Raw genomic sequence first — 24,467 nt, 5'->3', positions numbered from 1 at the left:
ATTAGTTCTTTTTCTTCACCACCCACATCTGAAGGGGTGGCAAAGAGTTCATCACTCTGCGAGCTCCATACGAGAAAGGTGGCATAGAAGCCAGTCCATTCCATTTCACATAAGAGGAGTTAGGATAAGCATATGAATAAGCAGAGAAATTCTTCGAGGACTTATGAACATGATGATTAGAAGAATAATGCTCATATTCATAGCCCTTAGCTCTTCCCTGCGAAACAGAGTTGTTAGCACGATGATACTCATGTGAGGACTTTGATCCTTTTTAGGAATTTGGTCCATATGAAGAATTCGATCTGGGGTTCCTATTCTTCATAGGTGGTGTCCTGAGGACATTCACCTGAAGACTTTTAATGCGCCTTTTGGGAACCCAGACTTTCTTCATAAGGGGACCGTTCCTGTAGTTAGCGCCAACATATCTAGCAAATACTTCACCATTCTGACTTTTGAACAGTTTATAGTTGGAGTCAAATGACTCATCATCAGAACGAGGAGATTCACATGCAAATCCAGATAAGTTAGATGGATCAACTGGAGGTCCCTTTGCAGCAACCCATGTAGTTTTGGGGTACTTCTCAGGCTTCCTATATATACCATTAGCATTGAGTTTCCTCTCAAAGGCAATACCCTCTTTCCTAGGGTTCCTGTTGAGGATCTGCTTTTTAAGCACATCACAAAGAGTCTGATGCCCTTTTAGGCTTTTGTACATGCCTGTCATGTACAATTCCTTCAGCCCTGCATCGTCAGTGATACTAGCAGTGTCCTCAGATGTGGAATTAGTGATAGAAGAGGCATGTGAAGAATTTGAAACATTAGCAGCATTTGAACATTCAGGTGAAGAATTAGAAGATTCACGTTCAATGCATTTCAAACAAGGAGGAACAAATTCTTCCTGAGAAGCGTTGATTTGTTGAGCAAGTAATGAATCGTGCTCCTTCTGAAGATCTTCATAACTCACTCTTAGCTTCTCAAGATCTTGCTTTCTTTGAAGAAATTCATAAGAAAGCTTCTCATGATCAGATAAGGGAGTGTTATGATGATCTTGAAGGGTGCCATACTTAGTCTGAAGTCTCTAAAGACTTTCAGCCAAAGCTTTTGACTGATCCATTTCTTCACCCAACATATCATCGCTCTTATTTAGCATGTATTGAACTTTTTCCAAAGCTCTTTGTTGTTTAGTGGCAAGGGAATCAAGTTTGACATAGCTGGGTCCAAATTCATCACCAGATTCATCATCACTAGACTCGGATAGGTAGCATTCAGTTACCTTAGCATCTTTTGCCATAAGGCATGATGTAGAAGATGATGATTCTGGTGTTGTGGATCTAAGACTGACAGTAGAATAGGGGGGTAGGAATGTAGAGGCGAGATCCTAGTTATGGAGGAGTTGTACACACGAGTTTACGAGTTCAGGCCCTTCTTGGAGGAAGTAACAGCCCTACGTCACGGAGCCCTAAGGCGGTCGACTGAATATATGTGTGTGAATTACAGAAAGTGCGAACCCTTGTCCCAGAGGAGGGGGTGGCTTATATAGAGTGCACCAGGACCCCAGCTCCCCTCTGTTACACAGGTTTCAATGTTCATAAAGGAGGGGCGTTACTGGTAACGTCTGCAATAAAGTGTTATAAATGCCCATAAAGCTATGGTTTAAGTCTTGACCGTTGCAGAGTGGAGAGTTTCTCATCTTCTCGTGGTCGAGTGTCTTCAAGGTGGTCGAGTGAGCACATCTTCATGGTCGAGTGGATGATGGTTTCTCTTTGTCTGCCTCTGATTCTTTGTAGAGATGTCCTTGGGGAGGGTATGTCGGACAGGCCCATGACCCTACCCTAGGTACATAGCTTCATCATTAGCCCCCGAATGGATCAGGGTTTGAGTGGGGAAGGAGTTGGGAACACTTCCGACCCATTCTCTGTGTTATGAGTATATCCTGTTCTGGAACAATGAGTTGAGGTGACGATGTTGAATCCTTTCTCAGTCGCCGTGGTCCATTCTTGGTTTTTGTCGAGTGAATTTTCACGGTAGAATTCCGAATGATGATGCAGAGGATGTTTGTCTTCAGTCTGACAGGTTGTTCTGCTCTCCGCGGATCTCACGGGATTCGAATTTCGGGAATCGCGTCAGACGGATGGAACAAGGTTATTGGGATGAATTAGGCATGTCTCCTCGATCCCCGCGCCACCTTTTTTCGCCACGTACTGCGCGTGCAACTGTTGCGGGATTTGTTTAGATCGCCTGGGTCCACCAGTCAGTCACTCGGGTGACGACTCTATAAAAGGCCCCGGACCAGGCCTCTGCCTCGCGCGCTCCCATTCTTTCTTCTTCTTCTCCCAATCTCTCCGCCACGCTCGCTTTTGCCCTCGTCGCCGGACCTTTGCTCGATCTTGACCCGTCGCCATGGGGAAGAAGAGGACGGTGGCGCTGGAACGCGCAAAGAAGGCGACCACAAAGGCCAAGGGCATGCGGACCAGCCGAGGCGGATCGTCGTCGAGATCTGGCCTGCCGACGGGCTGGATCTAGGGCGACTAGATCCGCTCGACAATCACCCAAGATGACCTCGACGACCTGGTGGAGGGGGGACTGATCCCCCACAAGTCGGCACGGCTCCCGGGGAACGAAACCGAGCCACAGCCAAGGGAGGGTGAGTGCATTCTCCTCGCCACCCACATAGATCGCGGATTCTCGCTGCCTCCCCATCCTTTCTTCCGGGGTTTTTTGAACTTCTTTGGGGCTCAACTCCACCATTTCACTCCAAACACCACAGTCTATTTGGCCGCTTTCGTGTCGATGTGTGAAAACTTCTTGGACTGTCGACCGCACTAGGGTCTTTTCAAACACATCTTCACCTGTCGCTCCTAGTCAGTCAAAAAGGCCAAGTCGAGTGATGAGAAGACACAAGTGATCCAGATGTGCAGGGGTCTGGGGATCCAGATGAGGAGCAAGAGCACTTTCCCAGCCATGATTCTTCCCGACTCGGTTCGGGGCTGGCAGTCGACTTGGTTCTACTACAAGGACCAGCCGACCCCGGTCAGTCAACTGGACTTCCTCCCTTTTCCTTGGCTCGAGTGGAGAAGCCTGCCCCCCTGAAGGTAGTTCCAGAAGAGAAGGTGCAGGTCAAAGTGCTGGTCGAGCGGGTCGTCCAGCTTGTCCGCGATGGAGTGACCAGGATGGATCTGCTGGAGGTCTTTCTCGGTCGACGCATCCAACCTCTTCAGGCGCATGATCATCCGATGTGGATGTACTCTGGGCTCGAGGATTCCACTCGGATCCACCCGGAGGATGTCAGCGAGGATATCTTGGAGAAGTGGTTGAGGGGAATCACTAGCAACAAAGACAACCCCCATGGTCTAGGAGGGTGATTCCATTCGACAACTCGCACCAGCCGGAGCAGGTATATTTCTGTTTTATCAAGTATCTTTCCGATTCACCGTGTGATGTCTTGTTTGTGGTCGACTGAATTTCCTTTGATCGTTATCCTTTCAGGCCCTCATCGACATGTACTCAATGCCCAATGGAGTGCAAAACCAAGACGTTGAGGAAGAAGGGAGCGGGGGCGAGAGCGGCGAGGAGCATTCCGAAGCCGAGGAGGACGAGGAGAGCGATGAATCGACTGATGACGAAGAAGTCGACTCGCCTCCTCATAGGGAGAGGAGATCCAAGCACGCTCATGACCCGGCAAGCGCTCCGGACTTGGTGGCCGCGCCGATCAGGCAGTCGTCGAATCACCACAGGACGTCTTCCCCAACGCCGACTAAGAAGGCTCCAAAGCAATCCAAATTTGCGCCGCCTCCAGCGCCGAAAGCCACCTCTTCCAAACTGCCAAAAGCTTTGCCCAGGATCAAAGTGACTGTTCCTACTATCTCTGGGTAACCGTCCGACTTGTCTTTTTCGTCGACTTGATTAACCAGACGTAACCGATTGAATACGGGTCTTTGTAGTGCTGCCATGTCAGGAACCTCTTCTTTCCAGTACCGGGACGAGGAAATGGAAGATGCGGTAACCTCTAACCCAGGTATAAACTCTTGTGATTTTGTTCTTGATTCTTTGGTCGACTGCGTTCGAGTGATTCACTTGGGGTCGAATGATCTGCCTTGCAGCTCCACCCAACATCATTGATCTTCCAGATGACGATGAAGATGTGGCTCTTAAGCCCGGGAAGAGCAAGAAGGTAGCAGCTGGCAGGGTGGCTCGGCAAGAACCAACTACAACACCACCCGTCCGTCAAGCTGAAGATGCGGGCGGGGCCTCTGTGACGTTTGCTGCACCCTTGTCGAGTGGGCATCCCGCGCCGTCGACTGCACCTGTGATTCCTTCAACTATCCAACTCCACGCCACGGAGCTCCAAGCCGCCGCACTTGGGTCGTCTGCACACTTTTTCACCAGCTACCCCGTCCCGAACAACCAGTCGGAAGCGGCTGCAGAAGCCATCCGACAGGCTGACATGATGATGGAGCGGGTGAAGACGGTGCACGAGAACAGCCAGGCTGCCTACAACGCCAGTGCCGCCCTTCGGGCCAATGTCCAGGTGAGTAGACTTTCCGACTGTTTTTGTTCTTGAAAAATCTTCTTCTGCACAATCTCTTGTTGTTTGCGTCGAATTAGAGCACCCACTGGGTGTTTTGTTGTTTTTGGTAGTTTCGCTCTTCCACTCGGTCTGGGCGAGTGGGATCAGAACCGGTGGGGGCACGCTAAGTGCACCCACTGGGTGTAGTCCCCGAGACCACGGTCGACTGCTGGCAGTCGGCTGGGGTCTGAGTTCTTCTTTCTTTTTTTTCTACTCCTTACACTCGACTCCGGCGGGCCGGTCGAGTAGGATCCGAACCGGTGGGGGCACGCCAAGTGCACCCGCTGGGTGTAGTCCCCGAGACCGCGGTCGACTGCTGGCAGTCGACTGGGGTCTGAACAGCTTGCTTTTCTTAACCTGGTCCGGGCAGACCAGACGAGTTGAGTCTTAGTCAGCGGGGGCACGCCAAGTGCACCCGCTGGGTGTAGCCCCTGAGACCGCAGTCGACTGTGTGCAGTCGGCTGGGGTCTAAATGGACTTCTTTAGGTTTTATTCACTCGGAAGTGAACCACCTTTGATCCTATCGATTGATCCGTCTTTTGCCTTCTGCAGAAGTCTTGTACTCTTATTTCCAAGTTTGCTGAACTTGAGGAGAAGCAGAGGCAACTCAACTTAGACATGGAATTGGCTCAGCAAAATCTAAAAAAAGCTCAAGACGAGGCCGCTGGTATGGAAGGTAACTGATTGTCGACTGACTTTCAATATATCTCTTTGATCTCTTCTTTGATTCAATTGCTTCTTTTGCAAAGAAAATAAAGTTGGCTCTGGAGAAGAAGGACTCGAACCTCGCCGCCGCGCAAAAAACAGCCCAAGACAAAACCGCTCTCGCAGACAAGAAGCTTGCTTCAACGCTTGAAGTAGAGGTGAACAAACTGAAATCTTGTCTTAATGAAGCTAACCGCGAAGTGACCAGTTTGAAGAAGGACAAGGTCGTCCTGAATGAAAAGTTGGAGTCTGCAATCCGCAAGATGAATGACACAGAAGCTTATCTGAGGACTCTCGCCAAGAAGCTTTATCTCGCGCTGGAAGGTATTTCCTTTAATCCGACTATGTTGATGCTTGCGATCGGATCTTGCTCGGTCGATTGACTAACTTTTGGCTGCAGAACTCTGCCAAGACATCGACGAAGAAACTGGAAGGGTCGAGACGGGTCTGGACCCTATCGCTTCCCTAGTCCGCGACGAAACTGCGATGAACATGCTCCGACTAGAGTCTCGTACCATCAGCGCCACAAGCTACCTCGCACGCCTGAAGGAGGTTGTCTCTTGAATCGACTCATCACTTTGGTCGGGGGCGACGCTTCAGAATGACCTGGAATCCTTAATGACTCGACTGAACGAGATCCCTGACCGAGTGCAAGAATGGAAGAAATCCTCTACCCGGTGCGGTGCTGACATTGCACTGTCCTTGGTGCGAGTCCATTGCAAGGAGGCTCGTGAAGATAAGCTGGCTGCAATCAAAGTCGCTAACAACAAAAAGCATGACTTCCAGTCCTTCATGGAGACTTTCATCACTGTCGCCACTCGGATTGCTGATTGGATCAACCTGGACTCATTCGTGGAGCCTGCCAGCCCTCCTCCGGCCAAGTGAACAGACTCATGAAACCTGAATACACTTTAAATTTGCCTCGGAATGCCGAGTGATTGCTGTAACTGTTGAACTTCTTTGGGCTTGATGCCCGAGTACTTTTTATTTGCCACTCGAAACCTTTAGGATTTATCTGAATTTGGTTTGTTTTCGAATGTGCTTGTGTTTGTCCTCGAATGGACTTTGCTCACTGCTTTGAATAGTCTTTGTGCTGGAGACGCAGCTCTGAGGTGGCGGCTCCAATCGACCTGCGCTTCGTCATCCTTGCGGATAGGGACGAAGCGGGCGTTGTACTTGCGCTGTAGCTTCAAAGGAGAAGGTTGCAGTGGACCTGCACCTCGTCGTCCTTGCGGATAGGGATGGACCAGACGTTGTATTTGTGCTGCAGCTCTGAAGGAGAAGGTTGCAGTCGACCTGCACCTCGTCGTCCTTGCGGATAGGGATGGACCGGACATTGTATTTGTGCTGTAGCTCCAAAGGAGAAGGTTGCAGTCGACCTGCACCTTGTCATCCTTGTGAATAGGGATGGACCGGACGTTGTACTTGTGCCGCAGCTCCGAAGGAGAAGGTTACAGTCGACATGCACCTCGTCGTCCTTGCGGATAGGGGTATGTTTCAAACTTAGGCGAGTACTGGACTGCAGCTAAGTCTCCTAGTGAAAGAACTTAGGCGAGTGCTGGACTGCAGCTAAGCCCCCGAGTGGGAGGATTGCTCTCCACTCGGTAGGATTTTTTTTGAACTTAGGCGAGTACTGGACTGCAGCTAAGTCTCCTAGTGAGAGAACTTAGGTGAGTGCTGGACTGCAGCTAAGCCCCCGAGTGGGAGGATTGCTCTCCACTCGGTAGGATTTTTTCAAACTTAGGCGAGTGCTGGACTGCAGCTAAGCCTCCTAGTGAGAGAACTTAGGCGAGTGCTGGACTGCAGCTAAGCCCCCGAGTGGGAGGATTGCTCTCCACTCGGTAGGATTTTTTCAAACTTAGGCGAGTACTGGACTGCAGCTAAGCCTCCTAGTGAGAGAACTTAGGCGAATGCTGGACTGCAGCTAAGCCCCTGAGTGGGAGGATTGCTCTCCACTCGGTTGGATTTTTTCAAATTTAGGCGAGTATCGGACTGCAACTAAGCCTCCTAATGAGAGAACTTAGGCGAGTACTGGACTGCAGCTAAGCCCCCGAGTGGGAGGATTGCTCTCCACTCAGTAGGATTTTTTCAAACTTAGGCGAGTACCGGACTGCAGCTAAGCCTCCTAGTGAGAGAACTTAGGCGAGTACTGGACTGCAGCTAAGCCCCGAGTGGGAGGATTGCTCTCCACTCGGTAGGATTTTTTCAAACTTAGGCGAGTACCGGACTGCAGCTAAGCCTCCTAATGAGAGAACTTAGGCGAGTACTGGACTGCATCTAAGCCCCCGAGTGGGAGGATTGCTCTCCACTCGGTAGGATTTTTTCGAACTTAGGCGAGTACCGGACTGCAGCTAAGCCTCCTAGTGAGAGAACTTAAGCGAGTACTGGACTGCAGCTAAGCCCCCGAGTGGGAAGATTGCTCTCCACTCGGTAGGATTTTTTCAAACTTAGGCGAGTACCGTACTGCAGCTAAGCCTCCTAGTGAGAGAACTTAGGCGAGTACTGGACTGCAGCTAAGCCCCCGAGTGGGAGGATTGCTCTCCACTCGGTAGGATTTTTCGAACTTAGGCGAAACGGATTCGCGCTAAGCCCATCCAATTGGGAATTTCAGAAGTAAACAAGAACAACACAATCGAATGAGAGAACCGTAAGCTCTTGTCTTTGATAAATGAATTACAAAAGGTGTTTCTTATTACATTTTATTCGACCGAGTGCTTAAGTATAAAAGGGGCGGAGCAGCTCCGCGTTCCAAGCCCGTGGCTCGTCTTTCTGATGCTCAATACTGTAAAGATGGTATGCTCCATTGTGAAGAACTTTGGTGACGATGAAGGGGCCTTCCCAAGTCGGGGCGAGCTTGTGTGGTTTCTGTTGGTCAACTCGAAGAACCAGATCTCCCTCTTGAAAGGCTCGACCCTTCACATTTCTGGCGTGGAATCGACGCAAATCTTGCTGGTAAATGGTCGACCGGATCAAGGCCATCTCTCTTTCCTCCTCCAAGAGATCGACTGAATCTTGTCGGGCCTACTCTGCTTCCTCTTCAGAGAAGAGCTCGACTCGGGTGCGTTGTGGAGCAGGTCACTTGGCAAAACTGCTTCAGCTCCGTAAACCAAAAAGAAAGGAGTTCGTTTGGTCGACCGGTTAGGAGTTGTCCTCAAGCCCCACAGAACTGACGGAAGTTCATCAACCCAAGCGCCTGTTGCGTGTTTGAGATCACACATCAGTCGGGGTTTCAATCCTTTGAGAATTAGGCCATTGGCTCTTTCTGCTTGTCCGTTCGACTGCGGGTGAGCGACCGAAGCATAGTCGACTCGAGTGCCCTGAGAGGTGCAGAAAGCTCTGAATTCATCGGAGTCGAAGTTCGACCCGTTGTCCATGATGATGTTGTGTGGGACTCCATATCTGAACGTCAATTCTCTGATAAAACTGACAACAGTGCTAGCATCAAGGTTCTTGATAGGTTTAGCTTCGATCCATTTGGTAAACTTGTCGACTGCAACGAGCACATGAGTGAAGCCGCTCCTGCCAGTTCTCAGTGGTCCAACCATATCCAGTCCCCAAACAGCAAAGGGCCAGATGAGGGGGATGGTCTTCAGGGCAGACGCTGGCTTGTGAGACATGTCGGAGTAAAACTGGCAGCCTTCACATCTGTCGACTATATCTTTCGCCATTTCACCATAGTCCTCGATAATATTGTTAACCGTGTGCGGTGCCCCCTTCCACCATAGTCCTCGATAATATTGTAGCGGTGCTTAGGCGAAGCCCTGCGACGGTAGTGCATCAAGATCGTCACCACGCCGTCGTGCTGACAGAACTCTTCCCCGACACTTTGCTGGATCGGAGTCCGGGGATCATCATCGAGCTGAACATGTGCTAGAACTCGGAGGTGCCGTAGTTTCGGTGCTTGATCGGTCGGGCCGTGAAGACGTACGACTACATCAACCGCGTTGTGCTAACGCTTCCGCTGTCGGTCTACAAGGGTACGTAGATCACACTCTCCCCTTTTGTTGCTATGCATCACCATGATCTTGCGTGTGCATAGGAATTTTTTTGAAATTACTACGTTCCCCAACAGTGGCATCCGAGCCTAGCTTTTATGTGTTGATGTTATATGCACGAGTAGAACACAAGTGAGTTGTGGGCGATATAAGTCATACTGCTTACCAGCATGTCATACTTTGGTTCGACGGTATTGTTGGACAAAGCGGCCCAGACCGACATTACGCATACGCTTACACGAGACCGGTTCTCCCGACGTGCTTTGCACAAAGGTGGCTAGCGGGTGACAGTTTCTCCAACTTTAGTTGAACCGAGTGTGGCTACGCCCGGTCCTTGCAGAGGTTAAAATAGCACCAACTTGACAAACTATCGTTGTGGTTTTGATGCGTAGGTAAGATTGGTTCTTGCTTAAGCCCGTAGTAGCCATGTAAAACTTGCAACAACAAAGTAGAGGACGTCTAACTTGTTTTTGTAGGGCATGTTGTGATGTGATATGGTCAAGACATGATGCTAAATTTTATTGTATGAGATGATCATGTTTTGTAACCGAGTTATCGGCAACTGGCAGGAGCCATATGGTTGTCGCTTTATTGTATGCAATGCAATCACGCTGTAATGCTTTACTTTATCACTAAGCGGTAGCGATAGTCGTGGAAGCATAAGATTGGCGAGACGACAACGATGCTACGATGGAGATCAAGGTGTCGCGCCGGTGACGATGGTGATCACGACAGTGCTTTGAAGATGGAGATCACAAGCACAAGATGATGATGGCCATATCATATCACTTATATTGATTGCATGTGATGTTTATCTTTTATGCATCTTATCTTGCTTTGATTGACGGTAGCATTATAAGATGATCTCTCACTAATTATCAAGAAGTGTTCTCCCTGAGTATGCACCGTTGCAAAAGTTCTTCGTGCTGAGACACCACGTGATGATCGGGTGTGATAGGCTCTACGTTCAAATACAACGGGTGCAAAATAGTTGCACACGTGGAATACTCAGGTTATACTTGACGAGCCAAGCATATACAGATATGGCCTCGGAACACGGAGACTGAAAGGTCGAGCGTGAATCATATAGTAGATATGATCAACATAGTGATGCTCACCAATGAAACTACTCCATCTCACGTGATGATCGGACATGGTTTAGTTGATTTGGATCACGTAATCACTTAGAGGATTAGAGGGATGTCTATCTAAGTGGGAGTTCTTTAAGTAATATGATTAATTGAACCTAAATTTATCATGAACTTAGTACCTGATAGTATCTTGCTTATTTATGTTTGATTGTAGATAGATGGCCCGTGTTGTTGTTCCGTCGAATTTTAATGCGTTCCTTGAGAAAGCAAAGTTGAAAGATGATGGTAGCAATTACATGGACTGGGTCCGTAACTTGAGGATTATCCTCGTTGCTGCACAGAAGAATTATGTCCTGCAAGCACCGCTGGGTGCCAGGCCTGCTGCTGGAGCAACACCAGATGTTATGAACGTCTGGCAGAGCAAAGATGATGACTACTCGATAGTTCAGTGTGCCATGCTTTACGGTTTAGAATCGGGACTTCAACGACGTTTTGAACGTCATGGAGCATATGAGATGTTCCAGGAGTTGAAGTTAATATTTCAAGCAAATGCCCGGATTGAGAGATATGAAGTCTCCAATAAGTTCTATAGCTGCAAGATGGAGGAGAACAGTTCTGTCAGTGAGCATATACTCAAAATGTCTGGGTATAATAATCACTTGATTCAATTGGGAGTTAATCTTCCAGATGATTGCGTCATTGACAGAATTCTCCAATCACTGCCACCAAGCTACAAGAGCTTCGTGATGAACTATAATATGCAAGGGATGAATAAGACTATTCCCGAGCTCTTCGCAATGCTGAAAGCTGCGGAGGTAGAAATCAAGAAGGAGCATCAAGTGTTGATGGTCAACAAGACCACTAGTTTCAAGAAAAATGGCAAAGGGAAGAAGAAGGGGAACTTCAAAAAGAACAGCAAGCAAGTTGCTACTCAAGAGAAGAAACCCAAACCTGGACCTAAGCCTGAACTAAGTGCTTCTACTGCAAGCAAACTGGTCACTGGAAGCGGAACTGCCCCAAGTATTTGGCAAATAAGAAGGATGGCAAGGTGAACAAAGGTATATGTGATATACATGTTATTGATGTGTACCTTACTAATGCTCGCAGTAGCACCTGGGTATTTGATACTGGTTCTGTTGCTAATATTTGCAACTCGAAACAGGGACTACGGCTTAAGCGAAGATTGGCTAAGGACGAGGTGACGATGCGCGTGGGAAATGGTTCCAAAGTCGATGTGATCGCAGTTGGCACGCTACCTCTACATCTACCTTCGGGATTAGTATTAGACCTAAATAATTGTTATTTGGTGCCAGCGTTAAGCATGAACATTATATCTGGATCTTGTTTGATGCGAGATGGTTATTCATTTAAATCAGAGAATAATGGTTGTTCTATTTACATGAGTAATATCTTTTATGGTCATGCACCCTTAAAGAGTGGTCTATTCTTATTAAATCTCGATAGTAGTGACACACATATTCAAAGTGTTGAAGCCAAAAGATGCATAGTTGAACTTATTTGTGGCACTACCGTTCGGGTCATATCAGTATAAAGCGCATGAAGAAACTCCATACTGATGGGCTTTTGGAACCACTTGATTATGAATCACTTGGTACTTGCGAACCGTGCCTTATGGGTAAGATGACAAAAACACCGTTCTCCGATACTATGGAGAGAGCAACAAATTTGTTGGAAATCATACATACAGATGTATGTGGTCCGATGAATGTTGAGGCTCGTGGCAGATATCGTTATTTTCTCACCTTCACAGATGACTTAAGCAGATATGGGTATATCTACTTAATGAAACACAAGTCTGAAACATTTGAAAAGTTCAAAGAATTTCAGAGTGAAGTTGAAAATCATCGTAACAAGAAAATAAAATTCCTACTATCTGATCGTGGAGGAGAATATTTGAGTTACGAGTTTGGTGTACATTTGAAATAATGTGGAATAGTTTCACAACTCACGCCACCCAGAACACCACAGCGTAATGGTGTGTCCAAACATCGTAATCGTACTTTACTAGATATGGTGCAATCTATGATGTCTCTTACTGATTCACCGCTATCGTTTTGGGGATACGCTCTAGAGACGGCCGCATTCACGTTAAATAGGGCACCATCAAAATCCGTTGAGACGACGCCTTATGAACTATGGTTTGGCAAGAAACCAAAGTTGTCGTTTCTGAAAGTTTGGGGCTACGATGCTTATGTGAAAAAGCTTCAACCTGATAAGCTCGAACCCAAATCGGAGAAATGTGTCTTCATAGGATAACCAAAGAAAACTATTGGATACACCTTCTATCACAGATCCGAAGGCAAGACTTTTGTTGCTAAATTCGGAATCTTTCTGGAGAAGGAGTTTCTCTCGAAAGAAGTGAGTGGGAGGAAAGTAGAACTTGACGAGGTAACTGTACCTACTCCCTTATTGGAAAGTAGTACATCACAGAAACCTGTTTCTGCGACACCTACACCAATTAGTGAGGAAGCTAATGATAATGATCATGAATCTTCAGAACAAGATACTACTGAACCTCGTAGATCAACCAGAGTGAGATCCGCGCCAGAGTGGTACGGCAATCCTGTTCTGTAAGTCATGCTACTAGATCATGATGAACCTACGAACTATGAAGAAGCGATGGTGAGCCCAGATTCCGCAAAATGGCTTGAAGCCATGAAATCTGAGATGGGATCCATGTATGAGAACAAAGTATGGACTTTGGTTGACTTGCCCAATGATTGGCAAGCAATTGAGAATAAATGGATCTTCAAGAAGAAGACTGACGCTGACGGTAATATTACTGTCTACAAAGCTTGACTTGTCGCAAAAGGTTTTCGGCAAGTTCAAGGGATTGACTACGATGAGACCTTCTCACCCGTAGTGATGCTTAAGTCTGTCCGAATCATGTTAGCAATTGCCGCATTTTATGATTATGAAATTTGGCAGATGGATGTCAAAACTGCATTCCTGAATGGATTTCTGGAAGAAGAGTTGTATATGATGCAACCAGAAGGTTTTGTCAATCCAAAGGGAGCTAACAAAGTGTGCAAGCTCCAGCGATCCATTTATGGACTGGTGCAAGCCTCTCGGAGTTGGAATAAACGCTTTGATAGTGTGATCAAAGCATTTGGTTTTATACAGACTTTTGGAGAAACCTGTATTTACAAGAAAGTGAGTGCGAGCTCTGTAGCATTTCTGATATTATATGTGGACGACATATTACTAATTGGAAATGATATAGAATTTCTGGATAGCATAAAGGGATACTTGAATAAAAGTTTTTCAATGAAAGACCTCGGTGAAGCTGCTTACATATTAGGCATTAAGATCTATAGAGATAGATCAAGACGCTTAATTGGACTTTCACAAAGCACATACCTTGACAAAGTTTTGAAGAAGTTCAAAATGGATCAAGCAAAGAAAGGGTTCTTGCCCGTGTTACAAGGTGTGAAGTTGAGTAAGACTCAATGCCCGACCACTGCAGAAGATAGAGAGAAAATGAAAGATGTTCCCTATGCTTCAGCCATAGGCTCTATCATGTATGCAATGCTGTGTACCAGACCTGATGTGTGCCTTGCTATAAGTCTAGCAGGGAGGTACCAAAGTAATCCAGGAGTGGATCATTGGACAGCGGTCAAGAACATCCTGAAATACCTGAAAAGGACTAAGGATATGTTTCTCATTTATGTAGGTGACAAAGAGCTCATCGTAAATGGTTACGTTGATGCGAGCTTTGACACTAATCCGGACGATTCTAAATCGCAAACCGGATACATGTTTACATTAAACGGTGGAGCTGTCAGTTGGAGCAGTTCTAAACAAAGCATCATGGTGGGATCTACGTGTGAAGCGGAATACATAGCTACTTCGGAAGCAGCAAATGAAGGAGTCTCGATGAAGGAGTTCATATCCGATCTAGGTGTCATACCTAGTGCATCGGGTCCAATGAAAATCTTTTGTGACAATACTGGTGCAATTGCCTTGGCAAAGGAATCCAGATTTCACAAGAGAACCAAGCACATCAAGAGACGCTTCAATTCCATCCGGGATCTAGTCCAGGTGGGAGACATAGAGATTTGCAAGATACATACGGATCTGAATGTAGCAGACCCGTTGACTAAGCCTCTTCCACGAGCAAAATATGATCAGCACCAAGGCTCCATGGGTGTTAGAATCATTACTGTGTAATCTAGATTATTGACTCTAGTGCAAGTGGGAGACTGAAGGAAATATGCCCTAGAGGCAATAATAAAGTTATTATTTATTTCCTTATATCATGATAAATGTTTATTATTCATGCTAGAATTGTATTAACCGGAAACATAATACATGTGTGAATACATAGACAAACAGAGTGTCACTAGTATGCCTCTACTTGACTAGCTTGTTAATCAAAGGTGGTTATGTTTCCTAACCATGGACAAAGAGTTGTTATTTGATTAACGGGATCACATCATTAGGTGAATGATCCGATTGACATGACCCATTCCATTAGCTTAGCACCCGATCGTTTAGTATGTTGCTATTGCTTTCTTCATGACTTATACATGTTCCTATTACTATGAGATTATGCAACTCCCGTTTGCCGGAGGAACACTTTGTGTGCTACCAAACGTCACAACGTAACTGGGTGATTATAAAGGTGCTCTACAGGTGTCTCCAAAGGTACATGTTGGGTTGGCGTATTTTGAGATTAGGATTTGTCACTCCGATTGTCGGAGAGGTATCTCTGGGCCCTCTCGGTAATGCACATAACATAAGCCTTGCAAGCATTGCAACTAATGAGTTAGTTGTGAGATGATTTATTACAGAACGAGTAAAGAGACTTGCCGGTAATGAGATTGAACTAGGTATTGACATACCGACGATCGAATCTCGGGCAAGTAACATACCGATGACAAAGGGAACAACGTATGTTGTTATGCGGTCTGACCGATAAAAGAACTTCGTAGAATATGTAGGAGCCAATATGAGCATCCAGGTTCTGCTATTGGTTATTGACCGGAGACGTGTCTCGGTCATGTCTACATTGTTCTCGAACCTGTAGGGTCCACACGCTTAAGGTTTCGATGACACTTATATTATGAGTTTATGCATTTTGATGTACCGAAGTTTGTCCGGAGTCCCGGATGTGATCACGGACATGACAAGGAGTCTCGAAATGGTCGAGACATAAAGATTGATATATTGGAAGCCTATATTTGGATATCGGAAGTGTTCTGGGTGAAATCGGGATTTTACCGGAGTACCGGGAGGTTACCGGAACCCCCCGGGAGGTATATGGGCCTTAGTGGGCTTTAGTGGAAGAGAGGAGTGGTGGCCAGGGCTGGGCCGCGTGCCCCTCCCCCCCCCCTAGTCCGAATAGGATAAGGAGAGGGGGGCGGCGCCCCCCCCCCCTTCCTTCTCTCTCTCCTCTTTCCCCCTCCTGAATCCTATTCCAACTAGGAAAGGGGGGGAATCCTACTCCCGGTGGGAGTAGGACTCCTCCTGGCGCGCCCTCCTCCTGGCCGGCCGCACCCCCCTTTGATCCTTTATATACGGGGGCAGGGGGCACCCCTAGACACACAAGTTGATCCACGTGATCATAGTCTTAACCGTGTGCGGTGCCCCCTTCCACCATAGTCCTCGATAATATTGTAGCGGTGCTTAGGCAAAGCCCTGCGACGGTAGTACATCAAGATCGTCACCACGCCGTCATGCTGACGGAACTCTTCCCCGACACTTTGCTGGATCGGAGTCCGGGGATCGTCATCGAGCTGAACGTGTGCTAGAACTCGGAGGTGACGTAGTTTCGGTGCTTGATCGGTCGGGCCGTGAAGACGTACGACTACATCAACCGCGTTGTGCTAACGCTTCCGCTGTCGGCCTACAAGGGTACGAAGATCACACTCTCCCCTTTCGTTACTATGCATCACCATGATCTTGCGTGTGCGTAGGAAATTTTTTGAAATTACTACGTTCCCCAACAGTATGCAATGTAGGGCACCATCTAGTCGGGAGTAATGGCCATAACCTCCATGATCAGGTCGACCAGGCTGGGACCTCGACGTCAATCGGATCTGTGGCGCTCTTAGGTTGCGGGGGCTCTTAAGTAAAAGGATCTTCCTGAACTGTCAGCGAGTGAATATGCTCCAAAAACACATTGCTGGGGATGGCTTCTCTCTTGGAACCTATCTTTGCCAAATCGTCGGCTGCTTGATTTTTCAATCGGGGTATGTGGTGGAGTTCTAACCCCTCAAACTTCTTCTCGAGCTTTCTCACTGCGTTGCAGTAACCAGTCATGGCTGGGCTTCTGACATCCCACTCCTTCATCACTTGATTAACTACCAAATCTGAGTCGCCATAGACCATGAGGCGACGGACGCCGAGTGAGATGGCCATGCGCAACCCATACAGGAGTGCTTCATATTCTGCTTCATTGTTGGAGGAATCAAAGTGAATCTGGAGGACATATCTGAGCTTGTCTCCTCGGGGGGATACCAGAACTACTCCAGCACCAGAACCGTTCAGCATCTTGGATCCGTCAAAGAACATGGTCCAGTGCTCAGAGTGAACTTGAGTCGGCAATTGCCGTTCGATCCACTCGGCGAGGAAATCTGCTATTGCTTGGGACTTGATAGCTTTCTTTGCCTCAAACTTGATATCCAGGGGAAGGAGTTCAATCGCCCATTTGGCCACTCGACCAGTTGCATCTCTGTTGTGCAGAATCTCCGACAATGGAGCATCGCTGACAACTGTAACAGAGTGATCTGAGAAATAGTGTGCAACCTTCTTCGTGATCATGTAAATCCCATAGACAAGCTTCTGATAATGAGGATATCTCTACTTTGACGGGGTTAGGACTTCAGAAATATAATAAACTGGGCGTTGAACCTTATAAGCTTTTCCTTCCTCTTCTCGTTCGACCGTAAGTACCATACTGACGACTTGTCCGGTGGCTGCTATATAAAGCAGTAGAGGCTCTTTGTTGATTGGAGCAGCAAGCACTGGCTGGGTGGAAAGCAGGGCTTTGAGCTCTGCAAATGTTGCATCAGCTTCTGGGGTCCACTCGAACTTGTCCGATTTCTTCATCAGTCGGTAAAGAGGCAGCGCCTTTTCACCGAGGCGAGAAATGAATCAACTCAGGGCAACCAAGCAACCAGTAAGCTTCTGGACATCATGCACACGCACAGGGCGTTTCATTCGGAGTATAGCGCCTACTTTCTCTGGGTTGGCGTCGATTCCTCGTTCGGAAACAAGAAAACTGAGTAACTTTCCACTTGGAACTCCAAACGTGCACTTTGATGGATTGAGCTTGATATCATACCTTCTGAGGTTGGCAAAGGTTTCAGCAAGGTCAGTCAGTAGGTCGGAACCTTTACGTGACTTGACCACAATGGCATCCATGTATGCTTCCACATTCCGACTGATCTAAGTGAGCAGGCACTTCTGAATCATCCGCATGAATGTGGCTCCGGCGTTCTTCAAACCGAATGGCATTGTGACATAACAGAAGCACCCAAACGGGGTGATAAAAGCTGTCTTTATTTCGTCGGGTCCATACAAACGGATCTAGTGGTACCCGGAGTAGGCGTCCAAAAAGTACAAATGCTCGCACCCTACAGTCGAGTCGACTATCTGGTCGATGCGACGGGGAGGAAAGTGATCTTTCGGGCAGGCCTGATTGATATGCTTGAAATCGATGCACATGCGAAGTGAGTCGTCTTTCTTTGGGACCATGACAACATTGGCTAACCACTCAGAGTGGTAAATCTCTCGGATAAACTCAGCTGCCAAAAGCCGATCCACCTCTTCCCCGATTGCCTTTCTTTTCTGGATGGCGGACCGTCGAAGATGTTCTTTGACTGGTTTCACCTTCGGGTCGACTCGCAAACGATGCTCAGCCAGTTCCCTGGGAACACCCGGCATGTCAGAAGGCTTCCATGCAAAGATGTCCCAGTTCTCACGGAGGAACTGGATGAGCGCTTCTTCCTATTTGGAGTCGAGTGAAGTCGAAATGTGAGTCGGAGCAGCATTGGGATTTGTCGGGTGAATGTGAATTGACTTCGTTTCACCAGACGACTGGAATGCTAATTCTGTGGCTGGCTTCTTGGCTCAAAGCAAGTCACTCGGATCCGCATTTTTCTGGTATTCTTGCAATTCTACCACGGCCATCTGGGCATCAGCGATCTTTGAGCCCTTCTGGAAGCACTCTTCCGCCTTCTTCCGATTTCCAGAGATAGTGATCACTCCTCTGGGACCAGGCATCTTCAGTTTGAGGTACACGTAACATGGTTGAGCCATAAATCATGCATAATCTGGCCTGCCCAGAATTGCATGATAAGAACTCTAGAAATCCACAACTTCAAACGTCAACTTTTCTTTGCGGTAATTTTTGGAATCACCGAAAACCACGTCGAGTGCAATATGACCGAGGGATGCAGCCTTCTTGCTTGGAATGACACCATGGGAACTCATATGGCTTTCGCTAAGTTTGGACATCGGAATGCCCATTCCTTTCAACGTTTCTGCATACAGTATGTTCAGGCCACTGCCACCATCCATTAGGACCTTTGTCAGTCGAGTGCCTTCGACCACCGGGTCGACCACCAGTGCTTGCCTCCCAGGGGTGGTGATGTGCGCTGGATGATTAGACTGGTCGAATGTAATGGCAGTCTGCGACCACTTCAACTAACTGGGTGTCGCCGGAGCGACCATGTTCACTTCCCTGTTGATGACTTTCAATCGACTTTTTCTCTCAACGTCAGCAAAAATCATCAGAGTGGAATTCACGTGGGGATAACCATCGTCATCCTCTTCCTCATCCTCAGCCTTGTCTGCCTCCTTCTCTTTTTCCTTGGGTTGTTTCTCTCGGAACTACTGGATTAGGAGCCGACACTGCCGAGTGGTGTGCTTCGGGTAAATGAAATTACCTTCTTCATCTTTTTTGGTGTGGATATGGCACGACAGATCCAAAACGTCATTTCCATCTTGATCTTCTACTTTCTTGGGGTTCCACGGCCCTTTGGGCTTCCCCTTGAACTTTCCTTGAACCACAGCCAAGGCTTCACCCGGAGCAGCTGGCTCGGCCTTGTGCTTCTATTTCCGACCAGAGTTTCCTCCTCCGGCTTCGTGGGCGACTGCTTTGTGCTTGCCACTCCGAAGCTGCTCTTCTTCTTCACCATTAGCATACTTGGTGGCAATTTCCATCATCCGAGCCAGAGTCATATTTCCTGTCCGGCCGAATTTCATATTCAACTCTCGATACCTGACGCCTTCCTTAAAGGCACAAATTGCCTGATGATCTGACACATCTTATACTGTGTGGTGCAGGGTGATCCATCTCTGGATATAATCCCTCAAAGTTTAATTCGGTTTCTGAACACAACACTGCAACTCTGTCAAACCCGCCGGCCGTTTGCACGTGCCCTTGAATGTTCTGACAAACACTCGGGGGAGATCTTCCCAAGTATAGATGCTGCTAGGTGCTAACTGATTCAGCCACGCTCTAGCCGAGCCCTCTAACATCAGAGGAAGATGTTTCATGGCCACTTCATCATTGCCGCTACCAATCTGGACAACCACTCGGTAGTCTTCAAGACAAGTGTCAGGCTTGGACTCCCCAGTGAACTTACTAACTCCAGACGCCAACCTGAAGTTGGGGGGAATTACCGCAGCTCTGATAGCTCTACTGAAGCACTCTGGACCAGAGACATGCACCTTGTTGCTGGTTTGGGGACCTCCATCATGGCCCTCCCCGTGAGCTCTGTTTCTGTCGACCAAGCCCTGCACGAGAATAGATCTCGCATCAAAGCCTGGCTCCCTGGGGTCGATTGGAATACCTCGCCCAACACTGTGAGGACGTCTGTCTTCATGCTGCCGAGGCACGTATGACCCACTCCTCGGGGGAGGCGTGGGCACTCGACGGCGATCATCACGATCGACTCAGCGATCGTACTGCTCTTGGTTTTTGTACTGATCTTGTCGATCCCCACGTCCCTCACGCCTCGGAGGCGATCTTGGGCTATGGGCCGACTGAACTGTGTCTGCCATCACGGATCTGCTGTGGATCCTATCCCGCGACTGAGATACAACTGTATTCTGCTCTCCCGCCGCCCGGAGCAAGGCTCGGATCTGCACCAGACCTCGACCAGCTTCTGACTGGGAGGGTTGGATCGACTCCGCTATCCGGGCAGCAGCAGCTAGATTCTGGATCAGGGTTCGGTATACCTGAGTTGGAGGTGGAAAAAGTTGGCGTCGACTGGACTCAGGAGCATGTTGTCGAGCGCGATCGTCGAGTGCGCGCTGGAGGTTCTCCAGTCGAGTGCACTCAGCCAGATTGGCCAAGCGCGCCTGCTCCAAGGCCTGGGCCTCGGGGGTTTCTCCAACTATAGGAGTGTGCAGGGCATCCATGTTCCGACGACGAAGTTCTTCCCTCTGCTGCGAGGAGAGAGGTTCGGGGCGGTACTCCTCGTGAACGCGTGACGGATCGCCGTTCCCGTCACCTCCGTCTTCACGATTGAAGCCAGGAGGACTGCATGGTCCATTGACCATCAGGACTTCCGCCGCCGAGTCACTGCTGCCGCACTCGGATGCGGTCTCTACGGAGCCAGTCGATAGATCGAACAGGCCGTAGAGAGATTCGTCGGGCTCGATCTCCGCGACTTGAGGGGTGGCCCATTGGCGGGCCACCGCATGCTTCACCCACCGCTGAAGCCTCGACCGACCGGTGCGCTTGCTTCAGCGGGTCGCGGGGAGGGGGAAAGCTGCTAGAGTCGACTGGTACTGGGTCGACGGTTGCCGCAGGAGGACGCCGCGGACGCATGCGCGAAAGTGCGTCGGTGTCGTGTGGTGCCTCCTGGAGCCAAGCGGAGTCGTCGGCGAAAAACACGAGCGCACCGAGACGGATCTCGCGGCCCTCAGCCAAACCTCCGTCTGGAACCATGATGAAGGGGATCGGAAAAATTGCAACTTCTCCAATAAGTCGCTAAGACACCTGCCCCACGGTGGGCGCCAACTGTCGTGGATCTAAGACTGACAGTAGAATAGGGGGGGTAGGAATGTAGAGGCAAGATCCTAGCTATGGAGGAGTTGTACACACGAGTTTACGAGTTCAGGCCCTTCTCGGAGGAAGTAACAGCCCTACGTCTCGGAGCCCTGAGGCGGTCGACTGAATATACGTGTGTGAATTACAGAAAGTGTGAACCCCTGTCCCAGAGGAGGGGGTGGCTTATATAGAGTGCGCTAGGACCCCAGCTCCCCTCCGTTACACAGGGTTCAATGTTCATAAAGGAGGGGCGTTACTGGTAACGTCTGCAGTAAAGTGTTATAAATGCCCATAAAGCTATGGTTTAAGTCTTGACCATTACAGAGTGGAGAGTTTCTCATCTTCTGGTGGTCGAGTGTCTTCAAGGTGGTCGAGTGAGCACATCTTCATGGTCGAGTGGATGATGGTTTCTCTTCGACTGCCTCTGATTCTTTGTAGAGATGTCCTTGGGGAGGGTATGTCGGACAGGCCCATGACCCTACCCTAGGTACATAGCTTCATCATCTGGTTCGAATGTCATCGCTTTGAGAGATTCCTTGAAATCCTCAAACCAAGGATCATGACAGGTTCGATGACCTTCATAGACCTCAGAGAGACGGTCCCAGATAAGCTTCGCATGATCGAGATGCATGACATTCCTGAACTGAATTTGAGATAGATAGGAGCAGATGACGTCCTTCGTCGTGAGGTTGAGAAGAGTGTACTTGCGAATATCATCTGCTTTCGCCATCTTGCACAGATCGGTTGTCGGGTGGTAGGTGCGACATATGCCAACGGGTGGCTTATCATTGTGGGAGCCAGTAAGACGTCGCTGGTGCCTGGAAGCGGGATGAGGCGAAGACATGCACGCCGGAATCTTACCCAGCTTCGGGGCTCTCCAAGGAGATAACACCCCTACTGCTGCTCTGTGGGGTCTCCGCATGATCACTAGATGAACGAGTGGCTACAAGATGCTCCTTGAGCTGTTTTGCGAGAAGAAGAAGAAGGGCACAGCTAGCTCTCCTCTCCTCTCTATGTGGTGTCTAATACTAGCTCAGATCAACCCTTTGCATGGGTGCCCCAGGGGGGTTTATATAGGCTCACCCCCCGGGGGTACAATGGTAATCTGGCTGGGCGTGGGCCCCAGCCGTCTGTGTCTACGCTCGCCGGCTTTTGCGCAGGCTGCTGGGGCCCGTCGGCTGGTGGGTCCCGCTGGCTGCCGGCTCCTTGGTCGACAGGCAGGCCCCACTGTCCAGGGCCTTGTCGGTGGCTGGTTATTGTTGCCTCAACCTGGTGACGAGGGCTTCGCCGAGGTGGGCGTGGCTAAAGTGCCGCCGCCCGGTGGGCGATCGCTATAGCCTCACCACGTCTTGTCTCCTTAATGGGGCGTCCCCTTCAAGGGAGGGGGCAAGCCGGCTGCGGGGAGCCGGCCCCGTCTCGGGCCGACTGGGGGAGGCCTGGCCGCCTTCGGGTGTCTCTCTTCCTGAAGGGGCCCACGCCCGTGGGCCGCGCTGGCAGCCCGTCATGGGTGACATCAGGGTCAACATGGCAACAGTGCCGCGCCGGACGGGTCATGGCCACCCCGTACGGTGCACTGTGCCAGGCGTGCTCCGAGATTCGGGGGTGGCAGGCTTTACTGTAGCCACGCCCCGTCACATCGCCGTTATGTGGATGCAGACTTCGAGGGTACGATCTTGACCGCTTTGTGGGAGCCGGCCTCTTGGAGTCGGCCTTCTCGTGGCTGGCTTCTTGGAGCCGGCCCTCCCGCGGCTTTCTTCACGAGGGCTAAAGCCGGGCCGCCTTCAGATAGTCGGCCTGGGAGACAGCCGGCAAGGGGAAGGCGGCCCCACGTCTTGGATTCTTGAGGGTCGGATCGGCTCGTAACTTTTTTCAGAAGGGCCACGGGGAGCCGGCTAGGCTACCCGTGGTCATTTACTCCTAAAGTAGTCCCCGAAGCTGATCGAGCTTTGAGGCTGACAAAGGGACGAGAAGCTTGGTCAGCTTCCTATCCTGAGGAGCCGGATTTGCTTAGGCGCGCCGTCTTCGGAAAGCTCCATCTCTCGCAGGCGGGAACGTGGGTCGGCCTGCGAGCTAACCGCGCGCCATCCCGCGGGCCACGTGGCAAGGAAACCTTGCCAATGCACGTGCACGATGGGACGCCGCCGCAGGCCCGGGCCCGCCACTCCTAGGCCTCGGCCCGAGCGCGGATCTTCTGTGGCCCACACGGACCGCTCGCCTTCCCGCGGCGGTTTTATTATGCCATCAGGGCGCAATAATCGTGAGACGTGGGGGAGTGGGCGTAGTTGATCCCACGTTCCCCCACACCACGCCTCCTCGGCTCCGCCGCGCGGGTCTATAAGTAGGGGGAGGAGGGGAGCGGCAGAGGGGAGCACGCTCTCCCTCGCTCGGCCCCTTCTCGCCTTCCTTCCTCTTCCCTTCGCCGCCGCAGCGACCCATTGCTGCACCGCTCCGCCGTCGGACCTCTCGGTTCCTTTGGTCCCGCCGTAGCGGGGTCGTGCGCGTCTCCGCCGTCGCATTGTCTTGTTCCTCGCTGCATCGTTCCCATGGCGTTGTCGAGCTCGTGGGATGTCTCCAACGTCCATGAGGACCACGTTGAGTTCCTCCGTCGGACGCGGCGTCTGCCGGGCGAGAACTATGTGCGGGTTCGTCAGGCGCCGGCGAGGGAGATTTCGCCGGCACCGGAGGAGGGAGAGCGGGTGATCTTCCGCTCGCACTGCCTACGCGGCTTCGGCCTCCCGGCGAGCGGATTCCTTCGTGCTTTTCTTGAATTCTACCACCTCCAGCCTCATCACCTCACGCCCAACGCGGTGATGCTGCTGTCGGCTTTCGTCACCTTGTGTGAGGGCTTTCTTGGGGTTCTCCCCACTCTCGAGCTCTGGGGGGGATTCTTCCAGAGCAAGCTCAGCACCGTTGTCGCGGGCGTGCCTGCCCCCTGCGGAGCCTTCATTGCCATGAGGCGGACGGGCGAGAACAATCCGTTCCCGCCCATCCCGCTGATCCAGTCGGTGAAGCTCTGGCAGAAGTCCTACTTTTACGTGAAGAACGTCGCCCAGCAAGGCGACTACGTCAACCTGCCGGCT

Source organism: Triticum aestivum, chromosome 4A (assembly GCF_018294505.1).
Source record: "Triticum aestivum cultivar Chinese Spring chromosome 4A, IWGSC CS RefSeq v2.1, whole genome shotgun sequence".
Lineage (NCBI taxonomy): Eukaryota > Viridiplantae > Streptophyta > Magnoliopsida > Poales > Poaceae > Triticum > Triticum aestivum.
The sequence above is the reverse complement of the archived record's forward strand: the minus strand, read 5'-3'. Positions refer to the sequence as shown.